This window comes from Cyanistes caeruleus, chromosome 14 (assembly GCF_971803275.1).
Source record: "Cyanistes caeruleus chromosome 14, bCyaCae1.hap1.1, whole genome shotgun sequence".
Classification (NCBI taxonomy): domain Eukaryota; kingdom Metazoa; phylum Chordata; class Aves; order Passeriformes; family Paridae; genus Cyanistes; species Cyanistes caeruleus.
In genome coordinates, this window is record NC_141714.1 from 14,947,456 (window position 1) to 14,956,985 (window position 9,530).

The 9,530-nt window shown below is 57.1% G+C and overlaps 1 long non-coding RNA gene across 1 annotated transcript; it reads right to left on the reverse strand.

Annotated features, from left to right (window-relative positions):
• Positions 1-213: 213 nt before the first annotated feature.
• Positions 214-5,361, reverse strand: LOC147650583 (uncharacterized). The gene is made up of 3 exons (XR_015276338.1): positions 5,264-5,361; positions 4,152-4,742; positions 214-1,207 (listed from the first exon to the last, which is right to left on the reverse strand). It is a non-coding gene; the product is annotated as an uncharacterized LOC147650583 (long non-coding RNA).
• Positions 5,362-9,530: the final 4,169 nt, after the last annotated feature.

Sequence of the window (9,530 nt, forward strand, 5' to 3'; positions counted from 1 at the left end):
GCTGCAGGCAGGCTGCAGAAAGCCTGGCCTCATTCCAGCCCGGTCCCAGCAAGGATGCTCTTTGGGACCGGGATTTCTCGGTGCTTATGGAGCCCTGAGCACGGCCATCCACAAACAAAAAGCAGCTTTTTCCAAGCCCTCCATCCCTGGCTGGGCGGGCTGGGTCGCAGCGAGGGAGCAGGTAAAGCAAACCCTGGCAGCAGCAGCCCCGGCAGGGGCTGAGCACCGGGCTGGCAGTGCCCCATCCCCGCCTCTGGCATCGCCAATGTTATCTTTGGATGCAAAACCAGGGGAAAATTGAGTGCTTGAAAGAGGACAGGCTCTCCTGGGTCAAATTAGTCATTCCTCGTTAGAAAAGCCCTGCTGGTTTCTTTGTTTCTCTTGCTCTCCAGTGTACCCAGATAAATACATTTGTAATTCTCCGAGTCCCGCTGAATAGGAGACTGGCAAGGTGAGAATATTAAAGCTGCAGATTATCAAGTGCTTCCCAGGAGCTGAGACTCCAGCAGAGGAATGATGGGGAGGAAGGCTGGGGGTGAACTACAGAGCGGAGAGAAGCTGGGGAAGAGAGTGGGGGAGGCAGGGGAAGGAGGAAGAGGAGGATGGAGGGAGAAATGCCAGAGCAGGGAATGCTGGAGAAAACGGAGAGAGGAGAAGGCTCTGGAGGAGAGGAGAAGGGGGAGAGCAGGGCTGCGGGGAGGTTTGGCAGCTGCTGAGTGTGCCGCATTTCAATATTTAATGACTCCAAAATACAGCCATTAACATGTCAGAAGCAGAGGGAAATGGCCCGGCTTTTCCCCAAGCCCTGATGGCTTTGAAGCACAAATGCCATCTAAAAGGGAGCCTTTTAAAGCGTTTTGGCATGGCCTGCTGCCGGCCCCCTCTCTTCAGGGCAGCGCTTCCCTCCGGGAGTGCCGGGGGTTGCATCCATTTGGTTTGGCTGCCATTGTCCATTTTATTTTCCCCTCTCCCTGGGATCTTCCCGTTCGCAACACAACCCTGTGAAATCAGGAGCGTTCTGCTCCTTGCTCCCAACATCCCCCGGCAAACGGATTTGCATCAGGTGCAGACGGTGACAAACTTGGAGCTGTTTTTCCCAATTTCAGCCGCTCCGTTTCCCTCCTGCCGCGGTGATTTGCCTTGCTGCTCTCTCTGCCTTCTCTCCAGGTGTTCCTTGTTCTGTGTCTTCTCATCCTCTTGTCCTGCCCTGGAGACACAGAGGGAGAAGCGAAGGAGAAAAGATCATGGGAAGGACTGAATGGTCCATCCCTGGAAGAGTCCAAGGCCAGGCTGGATGGGGCTTGGAGCAACCTGGGGTAGTGGAAGGTGTCCCTGCCCGTGGCAGAGGGGTGGAAATGAGATTTAAGGTCCCTTCCAAGCCAAATCATTCCATGATTCCACGGTGCTGTTCCTTGTCACCGTTGGTGCTGGCACCGCAGGGAATGTGAGGGCAGTGCCATGTGCCAACTCCAGCCCATCCTTCCATGCAAAATGAATGCAAAAATAAATGACAGCCTGACAAGTGTAATAAGGAAAGAGGTGGCTGTGCCAACCCTGTGGACAAGGTTCAAGTCACTCCCATTTAGCTCATTAGGAAGCATCAGGCTGTGGGAGTTGTGTGTGGAGGTGGGATTGAAACAGCTCTGGTTTGGGTGGGGAAGTCGTTGGATCCTACAAACGATCTCCAAGAAATGCTGAGATAGGGACGAGGGCACCGGGAAAGAGCCCCTGTACCCGTGATGGCACCAGACCCACGTCCTGCTGCTGCCCATCCAGAGCTGTGTCTCTGGTGTCCTGTGAGCAGAGCTGTCCTGTCCCCAAGGGCTGCTGCCTCCAGCCCCAATGTCCCAGTCCCCGGGCATTCTGCTGCTCCCCACAATCTGGGCTCAGCATCCCCCAGGAAAGCCCAGCCACGGCAGAAATCCACGCTCCAGGTGGGAGCAGGGAGTGAGCCCCTCTCAGAGGGCAGAAGGAAGCCACCCTCTTCCACCTCCCTCTTCCCCACCAACAGCTTCGTATCCCCCCTGCGCAGAGCCGACGTTTTCTGATCCAGCTGGAAGCCTCAAACAACTTCCGAGGGTTGTTCTCACAGCATTCCTGCCCCACTCAAACACGGCAGTGAAAGGAGACTTGGGACAGAAACTTCCTGGCTGGAGAGCCCTTCGCATCCTCGTTGACCTCGAGGCTTCCAGAAAGCTGAGGGGTCTCTGAGGGAACCCACCACTGGTCCCTGGCAGGCCGCAGACGGATGGATAATGGGATCTTTGCACCTCGGAGAGGATTTCATCACTCAGCCTTAGCCCAAATCCATATTCATCATCTATGGATTTCTTTTTAATGGATAAAATGTCTTCTTTTGAAAGAGCAGCCCCACTGCTGATGGCACAAACAGCTGTGCAGGGAAATCGCGTCAGAGCAAACCCAGGCAATCTCCCTCCCCGAGCTTTCAGGGAATCTAACAGCTTTTGACTTCCAAAATAACCCTGAACGCAAAGGAATTTCAAAGAGGAGACAGAAAACTCCCCCGTCTGCTCAACCACATCAGCCGGGCAGCCTTCCCACGCCTCTTCCCAGCCTTCCTGCCCCTCTTCCACGGGTCAGGCTCAGGCACTTCATCGCCATCCCTCTGGAGAAGGTGGGATGGATGCTCCTGGGCCGGGAAGGGAGAGCTGATGCTTTCCCTGAGCTCTTGACTCCAAGTCAGGCTTCCCAAGCTCACCCCAGAGCAGAAATTTCTGCATCCTCCCGCCACCATCCCTGGCAAACCCTTATTGAGCTTGACGTGTGTTGTTCTATTCCTGATGGATCCCGGCCACTGGAATATCCATCTGAAAATCAAATAAAATAGCCAAGCCCCCTGCGTGCTGCATATTTTATGGGCTGCTCCCTGACTTCCATTGTTTCCCATTGTTTAGACTATTAGTCAGAACAATTTGTCATCCTACCCCTGCTGCCTGCTGGGATTCTGGGATTCGGCGTGTTCAGGAGATGGAGCCCGTGCTTCTGCCACGCTGGGCTTCAGGACAGCCCAAACCCCCTCACACTGCGGGGCTGGGGCAGGAAACCTGGAGTGGGGCTCATTCCCTATCCCCAAAAACTTGCAGGCTGAGAAAAACAAACGGTGTGAGCTCCAGGGTGGGAGGAAGAGGCTGAGGACTGTGGGCAGAGCTGGCTGTGGAGAGGCACTGCTGGAGCAGGGAGAGCGTTTTTCTGGGGCTGCCAAGCTCCCGGTGCTGCAGGAGCTCCTGTCAGCTCCATTTCTCCCTCCCCTCCCGGGCTGGGAGCCCGGAGAACAGCAGTGCTGCAGGCAGGAGCTCAGCCCAGGCAAGGGAGCTTCTGTTCCCATTCCTGCTCCGATCCCTTCAGGAGCTCCTCACATTATAAACACCTCCTCTGGACACGGGGATTGCTCTGGCTGCTGGGATTTTGTCCTGACCATGGAGTCAGGAGCGGGAGGGTCAAGTCTGGCTCAGGGGGAGCAGCAGCAGGGAGCTGGAGCCTGCAAATCAAGAGGATGAGTTCTCCTGTCCTGCTCCTGAGGAGCCAAGGGGATGATTTCCATGCTTGCACCGCTCCTAGAGGAGGCACTGGGAGTCCCCACTGCTGAGAGCTGCTCACCAGGGCAGCCAATCCCTCTGCCAAAGGCCAGCTCTCCACTCCCAGCTGCCCCAGGACTGTCTCCGGCCAACAGGCACCGACAACTTCTCCCAAATATTTTTTGCTGCCTCGACTCTGCCCATCAGGTGGCACCTGGCAGCCAGAGGTGTTTGACAGAACCTGTCACTGCTGTCCCCAGCCTTTGCCTGCCCGCAGGTCTCAGCGTGTCGAGCTGCTCTGGGAGTGCCCCTCCATCCCTGGGAACCAGCTGGGGCTGCTCCATCCCTGGAAGTATTCCAGGCAAGGTTGGACAGCGCTTGGAGCAACCTGGGATAGTGGAAGGTGTCCCTGCCCATGGCAGGGGTAGCACTGGATGGGCTTTGAAGTCCCTTCTGGCCCAAACCATCCTGGGATTCTGCATTGCTGTGGAAAGGAGCAGCAGGGACTGTCACCCTGAGAATCAGGCCTTTTGATATTGAATTCACAATTTCTAGCCACCTTCCCAAGAAAGTAACTATAAACATAGGTGTTTATAAATTCCATTAAAGATATACCTTTTGATGGACGTCTCTCATGGCCAGTGTGGTTAGGAAAGTGGTGACCTCACTATCCAATCCCTGGTCATTGTCAAAAATCTCTAAATACTGAAAGGACAGAATAAACCTTCTTCTTCTTTCATCACACTTTGAACTGTGTGTGTGTGAATCATTTTGTGCCTGACAGTGACAAGGGACAGCCTAGGCGTTGCTTCCCAGACAAGAAGGGAGAAGATTGTCTTCATCATGTTCTGCCCAAACTTCCATGACTTGCTGTGGCGCCAGCAGGTTCTTGGACCCGGGAAGAGCCTGGGGAACTCCAGGTGGCTGAAAAGTTGGGATTTTGACCAACCCCCAACGCCTTGGAAGATGCCATAAAGTCAGTGGGGCTGTGAGGATCTGCCTTCATTCCCAAACATCCATCTTCCAACAAAAACATGCTGTCCAGATCAAACTCTTCCTTTCAGCAGTGCTGGCCTCCCGCTGTCACCCCTTCCTTATCTCCAGGCTGCTCATCAAACCCAAGGGCAGCGTCCCTTGGAGCTCCATCCTGGAGCACGCTGGAAATTCAGGCCTTGCCTGGGAGGGAGAGCAAATTCCCATAAAAGCCTTGAATGGAAACAGAAGTGCCTGTTATTGGGGGGGGGGGGGGGGGGAAAGAGAGGAGAAGAAAGGAAGGGAGGGATGAACGTGGAACCTGCCTCCCCACCCATGCGTGGAGATGTGTCCCTACACAACAGGAGCCGTTTGCCAGGGGGGACAGGGCCATGTCCCCATGGCCAGCTCCTCCCTGGGGGTGGCCACTCTCCAGCCAGCTGCCCACTCCTCTGGCTCAGCTCCCCTGTGGCAGGGAAGGGGTTAACTCCCAGCAGCTGCTCCCCAGATGCCGGTTCTGGAATTCACATTTGTGTAATAATAAACCTCGGGGAAAGCGCTGCTGCTGGGGGGTGGCTTTGTCCCCCCTCGCTCCCCTCTCGGAGCCAGCGTGCGGCTGCCAAGGGGCGGCTGGAGAGGGGTGGCAGCCCAGGTGCTGCGGGATCCTCCCGCCGGACTCCCAGGGAGATGAATTGGGGGCCGCCGGAGGAGCCCGCCTGCTCTCCACAACACTTCCCATTTTTCCTGCTGCTCACCCCCACCGTGCCGGGACATCCCGCGGGAGCCTGGAGGGGGCAAAGCCGAGCGGGTCCCCCCGAGCGGGGCAGGACTGGGGTGTAATTGGTTTCAGGAGAGAGGGGTGAGGAGAGACGGACATAAATTTCCTTGAGAGGCTTTCTCCCTAATGGCTCCCATCGCCCGGCAGGGCAGCACACCTGCTTCCAATAGCGGCTCCGGCTCCTGCCGCGGCTGCAGGAGAGGGGCTGTGCTTCCATCACCTCTGCTGGCCACGGGCAGCCCGCTTCAGCAGGGAGAGGGCTTTGCCCGGGCTTCCAAAGGGATGGCCATGGATTTGAACCCCGTGCTTCCCCCTTTCCTGCGGTGTCCAGGTTTTACCCTTCCTTGGGGTGTCCAAGTTTCCCCCATCCCAGAGCAGCGGCTCCGCTCCTGGCACTTCCGATGAGCTCCTGCCCACCTGCCCTGCCCAGCCCAGCTCATCCCAGCCCGGTTCGGCTCAGCCTATCCCAGCCCAGCTCATCCCAGCCCGGTTCGGCTCAGCCTATCCCAGCCCAGCTCATCCCAGCCCGGTTCGGCTCAGCCCATCCCAGCCCGGTTCATCCCAGCCCGGTTCATCCCAGGAGGATGCTCCGGAGCTGCACAGCCGGATCCGAATAGGTCACGGACCCCGAGCGGAGGCGGGAAGAAGACTCCAAACGCTGCCGCCCCCGAAGCATCTCCGGCTTCACGGTCCCGGCTCTGACCCACCAAAACCTCAGGAGTTATGTGGAGAGCTGGACAGGGATCAGAGGTTTAGCTGCGAGCGGGGGCAGCGGCAGGAAGAGTTCGGGGGGTCCGGATTGAGCTGATCTGTCTCTCCATTTGGAATGAAACCCTAAACCGGGTCAGCTTCCAGGCGAGCGTTCCTGCTTTTTTTCTGCTCCCGGTGCCGCGTTTCGCACGGCAGGACAGGAGGTGGCACAGAGGCAGGAAAGCCTCTGCTGGCCCGGGCTGGCTCCCTGCTGAGGGACACCCGCAAGAGCCGTGTGACACAGGGGTCCCAGCTCCATCCCTGCCCCCAGACCCTCCCCGAATCCTCCAGCATTGCATCCTCTCGGAGATGAGCAGGATGCAGGAAGGGACAGGTGGATTTCGCACCTTTTCCTTCTCCAGCGGATTGGGGGGGGTCCTGTCCCCACCCAGGGTCCTCTGCAGGGTGAATGCCAGCTGTGACATCCTTGCTGTGGTATCCCAGCGACACGGGTGGATCCACCTGCTCCCATCTCCAACGTTCCGGAGCATCTCTGATCCCCCACACGGGCGGGGGTGTGGCAGTGAGGGGTTCACCCCTCTCCTTCTCCCGGGGACAGCCTCACAGTATTCCTGCTGTTTGGCAGCGCTGTCCCAGCCCGCCCGGTGGAGAGGGGTGTTCGGGGAGCAGCTGGGAAGAGCGGTGAGAGTGGGAGAGCCTTTGATACACGAAGAGCTGGAGCCGGGGGACAGAGGGGGCAGTTGTGCTTTTGGTGCAGGAGCCCTGGCTCTCCGGGAGGGTGGCCATGGAAAACATCCTTCCCAAAGATCTGCGAGGGATCAAAGATCCCTGTCTGTGGCCAGCTGGCACCTGCTTCCCTTTGGAAAAGCATCTTCTGGCAACAACTACAGACGATCCCAAGTCACCAAGGATGGGAAGCACTCTCCTTGTGGGCAGCTTGTGCAGCTCCAGGAGCTTTTCCAGAGAGGTTCCGTGCACCTGGAATCTCCAAGAGGGATTATTTCTAGACCCACCCTGATTTCTGTGTGTCCCTGGCCCCTGGGAATTCCCCACGGAGCCCAGCAGCACGGCTCTACCTGTGCGTCCACCACTGGAGGGCTCCAGGATTGCTCCAGGAAAACACATGGAGCCAGGAAAGGGGCAGGAGGTAATCCAGGTAATCGGTGCCTGAATCCATGTCTGATCCTACACCAGAACTCATTCTCTGGCCATGTACTTGAATCCCCTCCTGATCCCACACCTGAGCTGGTGCTGCTGCACATCTGGCCAGGAGCAGCTCCAGGGGGAAATGGTCCTCATGGTGACCCCACGGAGCCGCTGCTCTGGAGCTGCTGCCGTCTCTACCGGGTGAGGGGGTTTCTCCACCAGAAGAATAAAAAATTAAAACAAAGCAACCCCGGCCTCCAAATTTATCTCCAAAGGCCTCGTTATGACCATTTTATTTGCTGGCTTCAGGCCAGGAGCTCACTGGCCAAAGCTCCTTGATTTTTCCCTCCAGCATGCCGGGGGGAGCAGCCTGGCTGAGGTCCCGAGCTCAGGATCCGAAGAGCACGGTTTGCCTTTGGAAAGCGCCGTTAATTGACATGAGAAAATAATCCCAGGCTCTTTCTCTCTGGAGCAGGAAAGGTTCTCCTCACAGCACGGCTTGAAAAGGAGCGCGGCTTTTGGGGGACTGCAAATGCATCCGTCAAAACAATGTTCCCTGGGCCAAAACTCTTCCCTGGGGCAAGGCCATCTGCTTCCAAAGGCTCTGGAGATGCCTGTGGCTGCTGGTTTCACACTGGATGTGGCTCCAGCCCCTCAGCACCGTGTCCCTTTCTGCTCCCTTTCCTGCTCCCGCTGCCACCCTCTGACCTGTTCCCCGGGTGGGTGCAGGACCCCAGTGCCCCTGCTCCCTATCTCTGATGTGAATCCGTGGTGAGCATCCCTTGGGAAGATTCCCAGGAAACAGCCCAGCATGTGCCAAGATCTCCATGGAAATCCACAGCCAAAAGCAGGAGCCAGGATCCAGTGGGAATTTGGGATGTGCTGAAAGATTGTGGCACAGGGCAGTTCCTGTGGATCTACAAGGGCTTGGAGTGACAGAATACAGGGAATGGTTTCCCACTGCCAGAGGGTAGGGTTGGATGGGATATTGGGAGGAAGTTCTTCCCTGTGAGGGTAGTGAGAGGTTGGGATGGAATTCCCAGAGAAGCTGTGGCTGCCCCATCCCTGGAAGTGTCCAAGGCCAGGTTGGATGGGGCTTGGAGCAGCCTGGGATAGGGGAAGGTGTCCCTGCCCATGGCAGGGGTGGGATGGGATGGGCGTTAAGGTGCTTTCTAACCCAAACAGTTCCAGGATTTTATGATTCTGTTGCAGAGGCAGAACTGGATCAGGGAGCCCCTCCAGCACTGGAGAAAAGCACAGGGCTCTGCCATCATCTCTGGGAGCTGGGAATTTCCAGCAGCAGTAAAACTGGCTTTTCCATTTGTATAAACTCCCCTGAAGTGGTGCCAAAAGCAGAGAGGATGAGACAGGAATGGCAAATGGAGCAGAGGCCGGATTGATTATCGAGGATTCATTCCCTGAGGTTCCTGAGGTTTGCCAGAGACACAGCTCTCTTTGCACAGGGCTGGCATTTTAACACTCGCAAAATCAGCTATTAATAGTTAATGGCCAATTTAATAATTAATCAGTGTTTAACAAACGGGGGTGGAGGAGCCGCCTGTCTGCCACCAAAGTGGAATAATAAAGAGGAAAACTTTACAGTGACAGTGTCCAAGTGGGATTTTGGCTTTCTTTTCTTACTGTGAGGGTGGGGACGCCCTGGCACAGGGTGCCCAGAGAGGTTGTGGATTCCCTATCCCTGGAAGTGTCCAAGGCCAGGATGGGGCTTGGAGCAGCCTGGGATAGTGGAAGGTGTCCCTGCCCATGGCAGGGGTGGCACTGGATGGGCTTTGAGGTCCTGCCAACCCCAACCACTCCAGCGATTCCAAGGCTGTGAGGTGACCATGGGCACCCCCTGCCCTGGCTCATCCCCAGGCTGCTATGGGAGCTCTCCTGACCTTGTCAGGGTCTTCCAAAAGTGAGACACCCCCAGTTCCTCCAAGCCCCTGTCTGCAGGAGCGTTGGAGCCAGGACACACTCCCGACCCCCTGCCTGTGCCCATCCCCTGGGATCCTTTATGACCACAAACGGACCCAGTGCAAACTTGCCCCATATTTGTGTTAAACTGGCACTAATGATCCCCTAAATCCTGGCATCTGTGGGGGTGATGTGGGAGGAGCTGAGCCATCAGAGAGGTGCCACAGAGGGTCACCACCTGTGGGAACCCCAAAGGGCAGTGAGTGCCCCAGCTTCATCTGCAGCATTTGGAGCAGCAGAGACTGTCCATCCCAAATCCCAACCGTGTCTGGGTCACCACCCTGGGACTGACAGCTGAGGAGCTGGGGAGGGACCCCTGGCAGGTCCTGGCAGGGGCAAGGCACCAACTCCTCCACCACGGAGGGGCTGCGGAGGCTGCGAGCCAGCCCTGGGCATTTGTAAAATAAAGG